At 52.1% G+C, this 16,247-nt stretch overlaps 1 protein-coding gene across 1 annotated transcript in view; it reads right to left on the bottom strand.

Moving 5' to 3' along the window:
* The window catches only part of LOC147664912 (uncharacterized), a 313,239-nt gene that overhangs the window by 202,523 nt on the left and 94,469 nt on the right, over positions 1-16,247 (bottom strand). The window lies entirely within an intron of this gene.

Genomic DNA, 16,247 nt, shown 5'->3' with positions numbered 1-16,247 from the left:
AGAATTCAGCCTATGTTTTTTGGGAACCCTCAGACAACGCTAGAGCTCCATGCTTTGAGGAAGGAGGGTGCTCCTCACCCAGAGTGAGAGAAAGAGACTATACATGCCGGACATCCAGAGCCCTGTGATGGGGAACCTTAGAACAGGTCTGGGGTTATTGCTCTGATTTTAGGCCTCAGGGAGTGAACACCAAGCTGCCTCTCCTACAAGTGTATGTTGGAGGTTGAAGCAGAATTTATGTCTCATGTGGCATTACCACTATGATGTTTCTCTCTCCTCCGCCTCTTCATTGTTGGAAGAAAGAAACTGCCATTGTTTTCTACTGGTCATTGTATATGGGATCGGCTTTTACAGCCTGATTCATGAAGCTAAATTGCGCTCGCAATAGCTGCAAAAATGCTATCGCGGGCGCAATTCCCATAATCGGAATTCACCACGAAAATTGCAAATTTGCAAACACAGAATTGGGAAATCGCTAAAAGATTCGCAGAATCCCGGCAGTAGACCATTTGCGATTCGGAAATAGCGAGAAATCACGGATTCTGCGAAAATAGCGAAATCGCAAATTCCTCGCAATCGGGATTCATGACAAATCGCAATTAGCGAAAAAACCCAAAATCGCATTTTGCGAGGTGCAATTTAAGGACAACCCAAAGCAGGTGGTAACCATCAAACCCATAGTAAAAAAAATTTGAAAAACCGTTGGGCAATCAGCAACTGGTGCTGGCCTGCCCAAACACACTTAAGGAGAAGCAGCATCAGCATAAGGAGCGTCACAATGCCAGGAATGTACATGGTGGTCAGGCGGCGAAGGCTACAGCGAGCAGCACGGAGGAGACGCAGAATCCAGGCCAGGATCTTCCGCCAGCGGGTCACCCTGCTGGGCCAAACCAGAGAGCAAATTTACGCAAAGTACCGCCTGAATGGGGCAATGATCATCAAGCTAATTCAGGACCTTGACCCCCTGATGCAGCACCCAACAAGGCAGACCTATGCCGTCCCAACACATGTCCAGGTATTGTGTAGCCTGCACCTCCTGGCCTCTGGGAGCTTCCAGGGGATAGTTGCGGCTGCTGGGGGATATCCCAGCCCACCATGTCCCGCTGCCTAGGGAGTTTACTTGACGCAATGCTGACCCAGCTACACCACCACATCAAATTTCCAACAAGCCAACAGGAATTGAATGAGACCAAGCTTCAATTCTACAATGTTGCGCATTTCCCACACGTGATAGGATGCATTGACTGTACCCACATCCACATCTGCCCACCAGCTGCAACGGAGTACATGTACCGCAATCGCAAGTCCTACCACTCCCTCAACATCCAGATGGTCTGCAATGCAAAGACATACATCACAGACATAGTGGCACAGTACCCGGGGAGTACACATGACTCATTCATATTCCGGCACAGCGGCCTCCACACACGACTGGCCAGGGGAGACTTTGGGGAAGGACACCTACTTGGTAAGTACACTTTGCCCAAAATGTCACAGTGCGATGAAGTAGCTGCGCTGCACAGGCACTAACCCTCTGCTCCTATCATTCAGGTGACAGTGGCTACGCCCTGCGTGAATACCTCCTCACCCCATACCTCAACCCTGCTACACTACAGCAACGGCGTTACAAGGTATCACACATACGCACAAGGAATTGCATTGAGAGAACTTTTGGGCTACTGAAGAGCAGATTCCGCATACTTCACAAGACAGGTGGGGCCATGTACTACAGTCCTGATGTGTGCTGCCGCATTGTGGCTGTGTGTGCTATACTACACAACATTGCTACCAAGCGCCGGATACCTGTCAACATCTCTGGCAGTGAATCGGAAGGGGACTACCGGCCACCTGCACATGCGCGCCATGCACGCGGGGAGAACCCAGCAGAAGGCCACAGACGCCGCAACCACATCACAATGAACAGTTTCTAGTGCACCCTCTCCCCTCACCCAACAAATCACAATTGCATGCAAAATTAAATAATGACACAACGCCAATGTGTGATGCTAAATTAAATATTATTATTTGAATCACAATAATGGTTCCAGTTGCCATCCTTCCATTGCAAACAGTATTGCCCCATACTGCTGCGTCCAATACACAGGGCAGGCTTATGTTCAGCCTGTGCCTGTACAAGTACATTTCAGTCAGGTGCGCCTCTGGCGCGAAGCACCCAAGCGCCTCTCCGGCTCCTCCTCAGCCACCGCATGTAACCCTGCAGTGGGCCTGGTGCTGCGTCTCAACGCCCCTACGTGTGAGGCAGAGTGGCTGCTCACACTTGAGGTGCCCTCGCTGGCATCGTCCCCCCCAACAGTGGCAGGTGGAGCAGGGTGAAGTGCCGTCACGGCAGTGGTCAGGTGCTCCAGTACCCTGGCCACATTCTCGCAGCATTGAATGAGCTGCTGCTGCTGCGCCAGGGACCGGCGCGATAGCTGCGACGTGGCATTGGCAATCACATAGTTTGACCGAGTGTAAGCCGTCAGCCGCGTCAGTAGCTGACGGTGGCGGCGGCGGGCCGTGTTGCGCTGTGAAATCATAGCAGCTGTGTTGGCCTCCATGGCTGCAGTCATGCGGGCCATCCCCTCCCCCACACCTGCCATGGCTGCCGTCATGCGGTCCATCCGGTCCCCCACACCTGCCACATTGCGGCCAATGTTATGCAGCTGGAACTGTATGGCCCCTTGCCGGGGTGCCTGCAGCTGGTGAATCCGTAGCATTCGACGTTCGATACTCATGCTCGGCAGGCGCTGTTCATTCCCCCTCCTGGCGCTGGGAGCATTGGTCTGCAGGCGAGCCCTGCCACGCCTGCTCTGCTGGCTGGCCACAGTGGGTGGCCGCTGTGTCACCGCTGTCGCGGGACCTGATGTGGATGCGCCAGCTGCTGGTGGAGTCGAGCTAGGCATAGATGGTGCGGCAGACGCTGGAGGCACAGTTGTAGTGGACCGGGCTGCAGGGGTTGGTGCTGCTGCAGACGCTGGAGGCACAGTGGTAGAGGGCCGGGCTGCAGGGGTTGGTGCTGCGGCAGACGCTGGAGGCACAGTGGTAGTGGGCCGGGCTGCAGGGGTTGGTGTTGCGGCAGACGCTAGAGGCTGTGTTGGTAACGGCACCTCCTCGTCATCCTGTGCTTGCTCATCTATGAGCAGCCTCTCACTGTCGCTGCTGTCTGCGCCACCTGTGAGGGGAAGTGGACGTTCATTAGTTGCATGTATCTGTCACACGTGCAGTTGCTACATGCATGCTGGGTGACATTCCCTGACTGGCTATGGCATTACGTACTTTTGAACCTGTCTGGCTGCATTGGGGTACTTGTACATTGTGGCCACACTACATGTCCCACAATGCTTTAGGGCATTACCTGATGTGCACCGATGGCATGACTTTGGAACATTATGGGAGGCTATTGGGTCATGGCCATTCATAGGGGACAGGGTCGCAGTCGCATGCCACTTACCTTGGCTCTCTTGGGTGGGGCGGGATGAGTCCAATCGGGTGACTCCAATGCACGCCTCAGCCTCCAGCGTGTCTTCAACGCGAGTCTCCATGGGGGTGTTTGAAGGGACTGTAGGTCCTCCCCCTCCAGTGGCCAGGGACTCTCCCAGCCTCTCGGCGACCTTCTCCTTGGCACGACCTCGGAGGTCGTACCACCTTTTCTTCAGTTCATCAAGTGACATGTCGGCCACACCCACAGAGTTCACTGCGGCCGCTATCCCGACCCAGATCCTGCGCTTCTCCTGCTCGGGCACCCTCCTCGACTCTCTCCCGAACAGTTTGGAGTGGTTCTCCACCACCCCTTCGATTAGGTGCTCCAACTCCTGCTCAGAGAACTTAAGTTTTCTCTTGCGCCCGGTGGTGTTGCTGGGCTCAGGTACTGCCTCCTCAGCCATAGCTGCAGTGTAGTTGGAAGTGGTAATCCAAGGTGTCCTTGCAGGAGCTGTCTCTGTTGCTGCCTCGAGGTCTGCCTCACTGTGGTGAATGGGGGTGGGAACTGGCTGCTTCCTGGTTGTGATGTCATCACTGTGCTCGAAATGCGACTTCCCGTTTTCCCGATCTCGCGATCTCACTTTTTGCGATCTCGCAATTAGCGATATCGCTATTTGCGATATTGCAAATCCGACACGGATGTTGCCGAAAATTGCAATTTTTCAGCGATTTTCGATAATCGCAAACGGTTTTTGCGGCCGCGTGCGAATCGCTTATTTTTCTCGCTAAACATCATGAATACCGTTCTGCGATTTCTCAATTGCGATTCGAAGTTAATCGCTATTTGAGAATCGCAGATTCCGGTTTTCATGAATCAGGCTGTTAGTCTTTAAGAGGGAGTTTGTCTCCCACACTGGGCCCTGTGGTTCGGGGGTTTGATACTGGTGCACTTTATATCCACAAGGATTCACAAGACAAAATAATCATTTTCCTGACAAACAGGGAGTTTTCTCCCTGTGACTTGGCCAGGAATATCATGTTTAGGATGGGGGTCCTAAACAAGAAGCAAGAGTGAGGGGGAGGGAGGGAGGGAGAGAGAGAGAGAGAGAGAGAGACAGAGAGAGAGACAGAGTGAGGGAGGGAGGAAGAGAGAGGGGAGAGCAAGAGAGGGAGGGAGACAGAGAGAGAGACAGACATCCAGAGAGAGGGAAGAGAGAGGGAGGGAGGAAGAGAGAGGGGAGAGCAAGAGAGGGAGGGGAGGGAGACAGAGAGAGAGACAGACATCCAGAGAGAGGGAAGAGAGAGGGAGGGAGGAAGAGAGAGGGGAGAGCAAGAGAGGGAGGGGAGGGAGACAGAGAGAGAGACAGACATCCAGAGAGAGGGAAGAAAGAGGGAGGGAGGAAGAGAGAGGGGAGAGCAAGAGAGGGAGGGGAGGGAGACAGAGAGAGACAGAGAGAAAGACAGATATTCAGAGAGAGAGGGGGGGCAAAGAGAGGGGCAGAGAGAGGGGAGAGAGAGAGAGAGAGAGAGAGAGAGAGAGAGAGAGGGGGGAGAGAGAGAGAGAGAGAGAGAGAGAGAGAGAGAGAGAGAGAGAGTAAGGGAGAGAGGGAGGGAGAGAGAGGGAGGGAGAGAGAGAGAGAGAGAGAGAGAGAGAGGGAGAGGGAGAGGGAGAGGGAGAGGGAAAGTGAGAGGGAGAGGGAGAGGGAGAGGGAGAGGGAGAGGGAAAGTGAGAGGGAGAGGGAGAGGGAGAGGGGGAGAGGGAGAGGGAGAGGGAGAGGGAGAGGGAGAGGGAGAGAGAGAGAGAGAGAGAGAGAGAGAGAGAGAGAGAGAGAGAGAGAGAGAGATATGTTTTGTTTGGGAATGTTTGCTTGCTGGGGGCTACCCACTGCACAGACCCCACCCAGCATAGTTCAAATTCAAGTTTAACATTTGTATAGTGCACTACTCACCCAGAGGGTCTCAAGGCGCTTGAGGGAGGGGGGTATTTTACTTGTCGAATATCCAGGTTTTTAGTAGTTTTCTGAAGGAGAGGTGGTTCTGTGTGAGGCGGAGGTGGGTGGGGAGAGAATTCCAGGTTTTGGCCGCTAAGTAGGAGAAGGATCTTCCCCCCATGGTGGATCTATGGATGCATGGAATTGCGGCGAGGGCTTGATTGGACGATCGAAGTTGGCGGGTGGGGGTGTAAAAGGACAGGCGCGTGTTGAGGCATTCGGGTCCTAGGTCTTAGAGGGCTTTGTGTGCGTGGGTGAGGAGTCGGAACGTTATCCTCTTGTTGACGGGGAGCCAGTGGAGGTCTTTCAGGTGACCGGAAATGTGAGCTTGGCGGGGAATGTCTAGTATGAGTCTGGCTGAGGCGTTTTGGATGTGTTGGAGTTTTTTCTGTAGTTTGGCTGTGGTTTCGGCGTAAAGGGTGTTTCCGTAGTCCAGTCGGCTTGTGATCAGTGCGTGGGTGACCGTCTTTCTTGTTTCGGTGGGGATCCAACGGAAGATTTTTTTGAGCATACGTAGGATGTTGAAGAATGATGATGAGACGGCGTTGACTTGTCTGGTCATCGAGAGGGAGGAGTCCAGGATGAAGCCCAGGTTACTTGCGTGGTCCATAGGTATGGGTGCGTTTCCCAGGGCCGGTGGCCACCATGAGTCGTCCCAGACGGAGGGGGATGAACCTAAGATGAGGACTTCCGTTTTGTCCGAGTTCAGTTTTAAACGGCTGTTCTTCATCCACTCGGCTACTTCTTTCATCCTTTCGTGTAGGTTGGTTTTAGCGGTGTTTGGGTCTTTGGTGAGGGAGAGGATCAGCTGGGTGTCGTCTGCGTAGGAGATGATGTTGAGGTTGTGTTGGCGCGCGATGGATGCGAGCGGACTCATGTATACGTTGAAGAGGGTGGGACTGAGTGATGATCCTTGTGGTACGCCGCAGATGACTTCGGTGGCCTCAGATCTAAAAGGAGGGAGGCGGACTCTCTGGGTTCTACCTGCAAGGAACGAGATGATCCAGTCCAATGCTTTTCCTTGTATTCCGACGTTGTTGAGGCGTTGTATAAGGGTGCTATGGCAGACTGTGTCGAAGGCTGCAGAGAGGTCAAGTAGGATGAGGGCAGCTGTTTCTCCGTTGTCCAGTAGTGTTCGAATGTGGTCTGTTGCTGCGATGAGGGCGGTCTTGGTGCTGTGTTTGGCTCTGAAGCCGGACTGTGAAGGGTCGAGGGATTTGTTGGATTCGAGGAAGGCGGCGAGCTGACTGTTGACGGCTTTCTCAATGACTTTGGCAGGGAATGGGAGGAGCGAGATGGAGGGGTAGTTCTTAAGTTCAGTGGGGTCTGCTGTGGGTTTCTTCAGAAGGGCGCTGAGTTCGGCATGTTTCCAGCTTTCAGGGAAGGTAGCGGAGTTGAGGGAGCAGTTGATGACGTCTCGGAGATGGGGTGCGATAATGGAGTCTGCTTTGTTGAAAATGTGGTGGGGACATGGGTCGGTTGGCGATCCTGAGTGGATGGAGTTCATCAGGCGGATGGTGTCTTCAGTGGTGATTGGGTTCCAGGCGCAAAGGTTGTTGGAGGGGGTTTTTAGTTCGGAGGTGGGTGGGGTGGGCTGGTCTCCGGACTGGTTTTCAAAGCTGTTATGTATCTCAGTGATTTTGTTGTGGAAGAAGGAGGCTAGGGAGTCGCAGAGTTCTTGGGAGGGAGTGATGTCGTTGGTGCCGGCGGTGGGGTTGGTAAATTCTTTGACGATGTTGAAAAGTTCCTTGCTGTTGTGGGCGTTGTTGTCGAGTCGATCCTTGAATGCTGATTTCTTGGTGGATCAGATCAGTTGGTGGTGTTTGCGGGTGGCGTTCTTGAGGGTGGCCAGGTTGTCAGTGGTTGGGTTTTTTCTCCAGGCTTTCTCGAGGGTGCGACAGAACTTCTTGGATTTCTTAAGGTCATCGTTGAACCAGGGGGCTTTTTAGCTACCTTGCTTAATTTGATGCTTTGGGTGCTAGTGCGTTAGCGCTGTGGGTGATCCATTGTGTGAGGTTGGTGGCTGCAAGGTTTGGGTCCGATGATTTTGCAGGAGGGTTTTGGTGGAGCGATGTGAAGAGTTGGTCGGTAGTAATTTGTTCCAGTTTCTGCGGGGAATTGGTTGTGGGTGGTTGTGGGTCGTAGTCTTTTTGTAGTTGAAGTGAACGCAGCTGTGGTCTGTCCAATGGAGAGCCCTATAGAAAGCACAGTGAGCGTAACAGAGCGAAGGCAAAACAAAACTGAAAGGGACTGGGTGTGGCCCAACGGCTAGAGCGGCTGACCTTGAACCTGGAGATCCAGGCAGCAGAACAGTAGGCACTGTACAAGAGTGCATGTGTTTTCCAGATGTGTTCCTCGTGTACTGCTGTTGCTCTCTCGCCCCTGTGCCTGTCTCCCCTCCCTCAGTATTGTGTTCGCCCATGTGTGCTTCTCGTAAAAGCTCCCCATTCCTCTTCATCGCCCATGTTGCTTCCCCCACCTATGCCTTCCGCGTTGCTTCTGCCACCCGCCCTCTTTGTTGCTTCCCCCGTTATGCTTCATTCCCCACCTGCAGCCTTCGTGTTGGTTCCCCTCACATCTGTGTTACTACCTCCTAAAAAATGATATTGGGAAAAAAATTTTAATTCACCAATCCAACTCGGATTTGTAAATAAAAATAAAAAACAGCAAAGCCATTGCGAGACCTATAGGTTTTGCCAATGATTGTTAAATAAAGCAACATTTTTTTTTTGCAATACAGGCAGTTTTCTTAAAAGGAAAATGGGCTGCATTCCAAAAATAAAAATTAACGTTTTCTTTTAATTTTTTAGGAGCAGGCAGTGATCCATGGGACCACTGCCTGCTCTTACAAACATGTTTTCATCAAAATTCACAAAGGGGAAAGAGTCTCTTCTCCTTTGCGAATGAGCTACCACCTCCTCTACGGAGTCAGTAAATTATTCATACATAACAGTGCTGTTTGGTATTAAGAAGGGACGCCAAAACACTCCCCCTTCTAATACCGAATCGGAAAAGCAAAATGTGTAACAAGTTACTGAGTTGCATTTTGTCTTTTGTTCATGGCAAAATGCATATTTCTGTCAATGGGCCATTTAAGGCGGGCAAAATGCTTCGTATGTCTGACTCTATATGTTGGTCATATTCTGAAAATGTAAGCATCATTCACAATTTGGGGGATGTAAGGCACCTGCAAGAAATGTCTTTCTGACACCCTATACTTGGGAGAACTGCGGGGTTTCTGATGGAAAGGACTCAGCTGACTCCACCCTCGGAAACCTTTAACCTAAGATCCACAGGTCTCAGTGACAGGCACCCGGCTTTATTTAAGACTGGGCACCCCTCACTGCCACTTCCAGGGGCTGCCATGAACGCAAAAGCTTTTGCTGCGGGGAAACAAAGATGAAATCCTCTATGGCTAATTCCCGAACTTAAGTGCACTGGCCACTGCACAGAGGATTTACAGATGCCTGCCAGCAGAATAATGCATGGGCATTCCTCCAGGAGGGCAAAAGAGGCTGCCTCTGTTGATTCGGCAAGCAGCCCACTATTCTTTAAATTCCCTCTAAGTTTGACTTGATTTCACATTCCACATAGCTTAATGTGTTTCTCTTTTTTGAAGCATTAACCCTTTGGAAGCGTCGGACGACCCTCGGCCGTTCGAAGTCACGGTGGGCGTGTGCTTAGGACCGCTGGGAGCTGTCCGAACTGTGCATGCGTCGAATTTTGCCGCATCGCGGGGGAATTCCGCCCGCATTCAAAGGGTTAAGAAGGATTAACAACCTTCTGTATACAAAGCATCTTGTTTTTGTTTATTTATAGCGGTAGTGCAGTCAGGCCAATTCTGACTAAATTACCTAACTAAACGGAATCTAAAATTAATAATCTCTTGGAGGAATTTATTGCATTCTAAAATGTTCAGGATCAAGAAATGTGCATACCGGCGCACCAGAACAGTCTATTTTACAGATTGGTGGTTAGGGGGTGGAGCCTCCCACCGCTGGCTGCGTGAGCCGGTTGCTCTGTCGTTTACGGAGACAGTTTCCCCCATTTCCAGGGTATACGGACTCCATGGCACACCGGAGAACCAAGCTGTGGATTCTGTTTGAGAGCTGCTCCTGTGGATGCCCCCATTGCTATATTTAACCTGCAGATGCCAGAGCAATCACCACCGATAACTGTGCCATGTCTGGGAGCCGAAGGTGCAAAATGGCGGATCACGAGTGTCTTATTTTCGGAGGTCAGTAATTGCCCATCTAAGACACTGATTGCCTCTGCCGTATACCGATTCCATGGGAGCTCGAACACCCTTGGATGAGGTAGTTATAGCGTTACAAGCGTGATCTGAGGTGCGTGGCGATCCTTTATTTAATATGGCCGGAATCTAAAATGGCAGCGATGTATGTGCTGTGAGAACTATCCTGCCGGCTTCGTGTTTGCTGTTTTATGCAAGAAAAGAACAAGTTCGCCTATTATGACTGCAGTTTGAGCAACTGTATGGAGCATTCTGATGCGGGGGCACTCACAACTTGCTGATGTCCTATAGTTGTTCAGTGCCTGACCTTCGTATGGAGGCCATGCAAGGACAACGAATAACAATCTAAGAGGTGTCCTTCCTGCCTCCCTCATTGTGCTGATTGTAACAGAGTGGTCTCCAAGCTGACTTTCACTGAGGGATGTGGTGTTGCGCTCTAGTCTACGAGCGTGAACGCGATGACGCGTCACGCTGTAGACGAGAGCGAGAACACGCGCATGCGCAGATGAAGGGAAATCGAAGAGCGCGAAGGAGAAACGGCAGTTGGCGACCGGAGCGGCAGATGTTAGACGCTCGGCGCTCTATGTGATCAGTAGATGTTGCTGTTGATGGATTAAACCCTGTTCCTAATAAAAGAGGCTCCGGGCACTGTGTGGGGGGACAAAACGACATTATTACAGTGGCGACGAGGACTGGGACACACAGTCAAGCTGGGAGTTGGTCCTGAACTCCAAGAAACCACCCCAGGCCCAGAGAGCAGCGCGCAGAAGCAGCACATACGAGGAAGCATAGAGCGTGGCAGCAGCGCACCCCCACTACTCAGCAGAGGTCCAGTCAAGGAAATCCTCAGGTCAGTGCTGCCCCAGAGGTGGAGGGTCCCCCAGCCAGCACACTGGCAACCAAGGGAACAACCAGAAGCTAGAGGCGGGTGAGCAATCCACCAACCCACAGCAAGGGACAGAAGATAACACCCCGGGCAGCCCCAGAAGCCAAGGAGACGCCGCAAGTGTGGTGGAAGCCTCCAGCACGCCCAATAGCCCCAGGGCCCAAGTAGTAGCACCAAGAGATGAGCCAAAGATGGCAAACCAGTCCTCAGCATTGATGGCTCCGATCCCATTCCTACCCAGACCAGGTGAACCCCAAATGAAGTGGGAAGACTGGAGGGAGTACTTCAGGAATTACATAGAAGCACTAGAGGATGAGAATGGAGAACCATACGCCCCAGCACGGAAGAAGAGGTTGTTGCTCCACAACCTGGGTCCCGAAGGGGTGAGAGTGTTTGCCAACATAGTGCCCAAGGAACGTGACGCAACAGAAGACGACGTGTTCAAGAATGCGCTAGAAGACCTGGACAACCATTTTCGACCAGCCGTGTGCGTGTCCATAGACCGTTACAATTTCCAGCAAAGGAAACAAGAAGCTGGTGAATCAATAGATGACTACGTGGCCGCACTACGGCGTCTGGCCATCACGTGCAAGTATGGAACACTGCAAGACGAGTACATAAAGGACCAGATAGTTATGCATACTACCAACAAATCGGTCCAGGACAAGCTATGGGCACAGAGCGAAACATCGCTTAAGGACGTCATAGCCATGGTGAAAAAAGCCGAGATGTCGAAGCGCTGTGCTGACGCAGCCAAACGGGAAAGCACACAGAAGCAGATGGTCAACAAGATCGATGAGGCCTCGTCCACACACAGGCAAAAAGGATCATACGGAGACCAGAAGCAGGAACCCAGATGGGCAGGGAAGCAAATAGGACGACCGTCCACAGACAGCAAGTTTTCATGTTATAGGTGCGGGAGCACAGCGCACTCAGCTCAGGACAAACGTTGCCCGGCGTTTCGCGCCAGATGCGCGTTCTGCGGCCTGGTAGGGCATTTTGAGAAGGTATGCCGCAAGAAGGGGAAGAGGTCAACAGTAAAGTGTGTAGAGTCTGCCCCGTCAGACATCGGTGCGGAGGACGATCTGGAAGACGGCGACATGGTACTGTGCATAGAAGGTCAGGTACTAGATGTAACTGGAAAACGCACAGACAAACCACGCACGGACATGTTCATCGGCGGAGTAAAAGTGCATGTGGCCGTTGACTCGGGGTCCCCCTGGACGATAGTGCAACGGTCCATATGGGAAGGAGACTTCGCACTTGTAATAGGGCCCGAACTACGCCCACCGGACATTCGCGCTATCTCATACACCGAAAACACCATTCCCATGATAGGCTTTCGCCCATTGAAGTTCGAGTTCAGAGAAAGATCGGCAACCTGCAAATTGTATGTAGCGGAGAGGGGTCCCTCGGTACTCGGGTGGAGAGATGCCGGAGGCCTAGGAATCAAATTAGACCCAGGCGGAAAGGAACAAATCCTCCTTACAGAAGAATTGCGAATCACCAACAGCGAAGAGTGGAAATTGACCTACCCAAAGGTATTTGACGGAACAGTTGGAAAACTGGACAAATTCGTCCACAAGATAATACTTAAGGAAGGAGCTACACCCGTGTCCCACAAGGTCAGAAACATCCCCATATCCACCATCGAAGCCGTACAACAGGAACTCCAGAGGCTGGAAAGACAGGGCATCATTGAACCCATAGACAGTTCAGAGTGGTTGGCCCCCCTGGTGGTAGCCAAGAAGCCCAACGGCAAAGTCCGTCTATGTGTGGACCTCAGCGAACTCAATAAGTGCCTTGTTGTCGAAAAGTTCCCTCTCCCTAGAATTGAGGAAATGCTGGCGAGAACAAAAGGCATCACCCACTTCTCCACCATTGACCTCACGTCGGCGTACCACCAAATCGACCTGCATCCCACAAGCAGAAAATACACCTCTTTCATCACGCCTTTTGGGTGCTACCAATTCCGCCGCATGCCTTTTGGCCTGGCATCGGCGGCCGCGGTCTTCCAAAAGTTGATGCATCGATTATTCAAAGGGATTCCAGGAGTCCAATATTTCCAGGACGACATCCTGGTGATGGGGTCCACCCGGGAAGATCACGACGAGAAGCTGACCAAGGTCCTCACCGTGCTGCAAGACAAAGGCCTCACAGCGGAATGGAGCAAATGCAAAATAGGGATGTCATCGGTCACCTACTTGGGACACGAGATCGGCACACACGGTATATCTCCCAAGGAACAGAACGTGAGAGCCATCAAGGAAGCCAGAGCCCCGAAAACTAAAGAAGAGGTACGGTCGTTCCTCGGCATGGCCGAGTACTATAGTAAATTCGTGAGACACTTTGCCACTAAAACACACAGGATGCGCCAGCTCATCAGAGACAAGTCGAAGTTCGACTGGGATACGGAAGCTCAAAGTGAATTCGACACCATAAAGAAAGACATTAGCGAGGCCATCCCCTTGCAAGGTTACGACCCCTCAGGCAGCACCATCCTAACAACTGACTCCAGTGATCAAGGCCTGGGAGCGGTGCTAGCACAGGTGAGGGCGGATGGCTCAGTAGAGACTATCAGTTTTGCTTCACGAGCTCTCTCTCCCACGGAACAAAGATACAGCGTCATTGAGAAAGAGATGCTAGCGGTCACCTGGGCAATGTGCAAATTCCGGCAATTCATCTGGGGCACCAGGTTCAAACTCCAAACCGACCACAAACCATTGGTCAAAGTCCTGACGTCCTCTGGCCATGACACTGCTACCCCGCGCATTGCAAAAATGACGCTCAAATTGTTGGACTACACGTATGATGTCGAGTATCTACCAGGAACTCAGAACAGGGTAGCCGACTACCTCAGCAGAGCTTCCGCCATGGAGGATGCTCCGGAAATTGCACCGGACATGGATGAGATGGTAGCGAACATGGCTGACAATGAGATGACAATAAGCAGGCAGGAATGGACAGCAGCTTATGAGCAAGACGAGGAGAAGTCTGAGGTCAAACAACACCTCACAACAGGTTGGCCGGACAAACGGAGGCTCACGGCGGGGATGAGGAAGTACTATGAAATTCGGGAGGAACTATCCCTGAGCGACTCGGGAGTCTTCCTGTACAGAGGTGAGAGAGTCATTCCACCAAGAGGCCCTTGTACCGACGTTATTAAACCAATTACACGAAGGACACCTGGGCATCGTGAAGACTAAAGCCCGTGTGAAACAAATGTATTGGTGGCCTGGCATGGATACCCAAATAGAAAGGCAAGTGAGAGAATGCGAACAATGCCAAGGAGCGGACAAAATACTGCGACCTCTCAGACCAGCGCTAGGGAAATTTGAGAACCCCCAGAACCCGTGGGAAGATTTAGCTGTGGACCTCCTAGGACCAGTGCTTGACAACAGAGGAATAAATAAATTCTTGTGTGTGGTCATCGACAAATACTCAAAATGGCCGGAGGTGGACGTGCAAGAGTCCATGGACACCGAAACTGTGCTGAAATTCCTAACTTCCCTGTTCTTAAGGGAAGGAATACCCAAGACAATACTTAGTGACAACGGACCTCAGTTCGTCTCTGACAAATGGGCCCGATTCATGAAGAGGAATGGAATCAATTCAAAACACACCGCCATCTACCACCCAGCGTGTAACGGCCAAGTGGAGCGGTTCAACCGTGTGCTCATGGGCTCCATACAGGCGGCCATCATGCAAGGGAAGGACTGGGAGGCAGAAGTACAGAGCATGTTGTGGGCTTACAGGATCACCCCCACGGTGGTAGGGTATAGCCCCTTCCAAATTCTGAGAGGGCGCCTCCCGTTCACCCGGGACAACGTGGTGTGGAGAGAAAAGACTGTAACCAGCAAATGGTCCCCAGCAGTGGTGCAGCACAACCTAGAAAAGGCTCAAAAGATATACGCAGCCCATTACGACAGGAGGCGCAACACTAAAGAAACCGTGTTGGAAGAGGGAGAATGGGTCAGAGTCAAACTTCCCACCCTGCAAAAGAAAGGAGAGAGCAAGTATAGCCAACCCTTACAAGTCAATGAGGTACGAGGAAGAGCTGCCCTACTCAGCGATGGCAAGGTGTGGTCCCAAGACCGCATGGCGAAGGTCAACAGGATTGTACGGTGGCCCAAGTCCGAGGAAGAGGAGACACGCATAGGAGAAGAAGAAGAGATGTCTACCAATGGGGAAGGCCAGAGTGAAACCCCAGGAGATAGAGAAGAAGGAGGAGAAAGAGAAGCGCAAGCAGCAGAGTTAGCGGGAAGCCACTCCATCCCCGCTACTGACGAGGCGAGAGAGGATCAGAGAGACAATGAGAGGTTTCCAGGTGGGAGCGATGGAGAGGAGAGCAATCTGGTAAGGCGCACCCGCATGGGCAGAGCTGTCCCCTTACCTTCAAAATATAGAGACTTTGATATGAGTGGACATTAGAGATGGACTCTAGAACTCTTAAATGTTAGTGTGTCAAAGGGGGGATATATGTGGTGTTGCGCTCTAGTCTACGAGCGTGAACGCGATGACGCGTCACGCTGTAGACAAGAGCGAGAACGCGCGCATGCGCAGATGAAGGGAAATCGAAGAGCGCGAAGGAGAAACGGCAGTTGGCGACCGGAGCGGCAGATGTTAGACGCTCGGCGCTCTATGTGATCAGTAGATGTTGCTGTTGATGGAATAAACCCTGTTCCTAATAAAAGAGGCTCCGAGCACTGTGTGGGGGGACAAAACGACATTATTACAAGGGAGAGCCCTAGATGCATGCTCAGCCGTGTGAGTGGCATCTGCACGGTCCTGGGCGGGTTGCCTCCATCAACCGCCCGACCAACTTGCTGGAAAATGCCGGCGGATCTCATCGGCAGTGGATTGAAGCTGCAGGGAAATTGTGTAAGTACTCCTAAGGGCTGATCTGCTGTCCCAACAACAACTCCACTCCTGAAGTGTCCCGGGCTGGATGGCCAGGAGCGGAGCAGATTGCGATTCACCTTGGAGTACTGTGATTTGAATTCCTCTCAAGCCCACCTTCAGGGATTGCCCCTCCCTCTGCCTGCACTGACAGCCTGATTTCTTTGGGACCATTGAATAGCTCCCTGCGCTGCCCGTTCGTTTCTACCGCTCAGGACTGGAGTGCCTCTCCCCCCTCCTGGCTCTACATTTGGCAACCCCTGGCACCGCTGGAGTTCCTGTAGTACAGGGGGTTAGGGACTGCTTGTTGATTCTGCTGTCTTGACATGGTTGCCTCACTATGATCGAAGGCGGTGCCATCGAAGTATAACACTGGAACAACCCAAGGATCCAACTTTAAACCAACCGTGCGTACACCCGAAGAGGTATTTGCAGCATTTTTTTTACTCTATTAGGGGCTCTGTGGCTGTTCGTTTAAAGCGTGTTGCCTGTCCTTAAAATGGCGACTGTAAGAGCAACACGGAGCTCCTCCCTCCAACCTGGCGATTTGATGCTTTGTCAACGTGGTGCTAGCCAAGTGGGAAGAGGCAATGCCATTAGACCCTTTTACAGGAAGTGCCTTTCTCTACCAGCTTGACTCCCTTAAATAGCCCCCATAACTATGCCCTTGTCCAAAGCACTCCTACTCCCCTTGTTGGGGATGGATCCAGCATCTTTGCCCCGGAGTCTAAGAGACCCCTCTGAGAGAGTCCATAGTGACACGAGTGTCACACATAGTGGAGGGCTGGGACTGATCCCC

The sequence above is a fragment of the Lissotriton vulgaris genome, unplaced genomic scaffold (assembly GCF_964263255.1).
Source record: "Lissotriton vulgaris unplaced genomic scaffold, aLisVul1.2 SCAFFOLD_671, whole genome shotgun sequence".
In the NCBI taxonomy this organism is placed as follows: domain Eukaryota; kingdom Metazoa; phylum Chordata; class Amphibia; order Caudata; family Salamandridae; genus Lissotriton; species Lissotriton vulgaris.
Note: the sequence above shows the minus strand (reverse complement) of the source record. Positions and strands in the feature narration are given on the sequence as shown.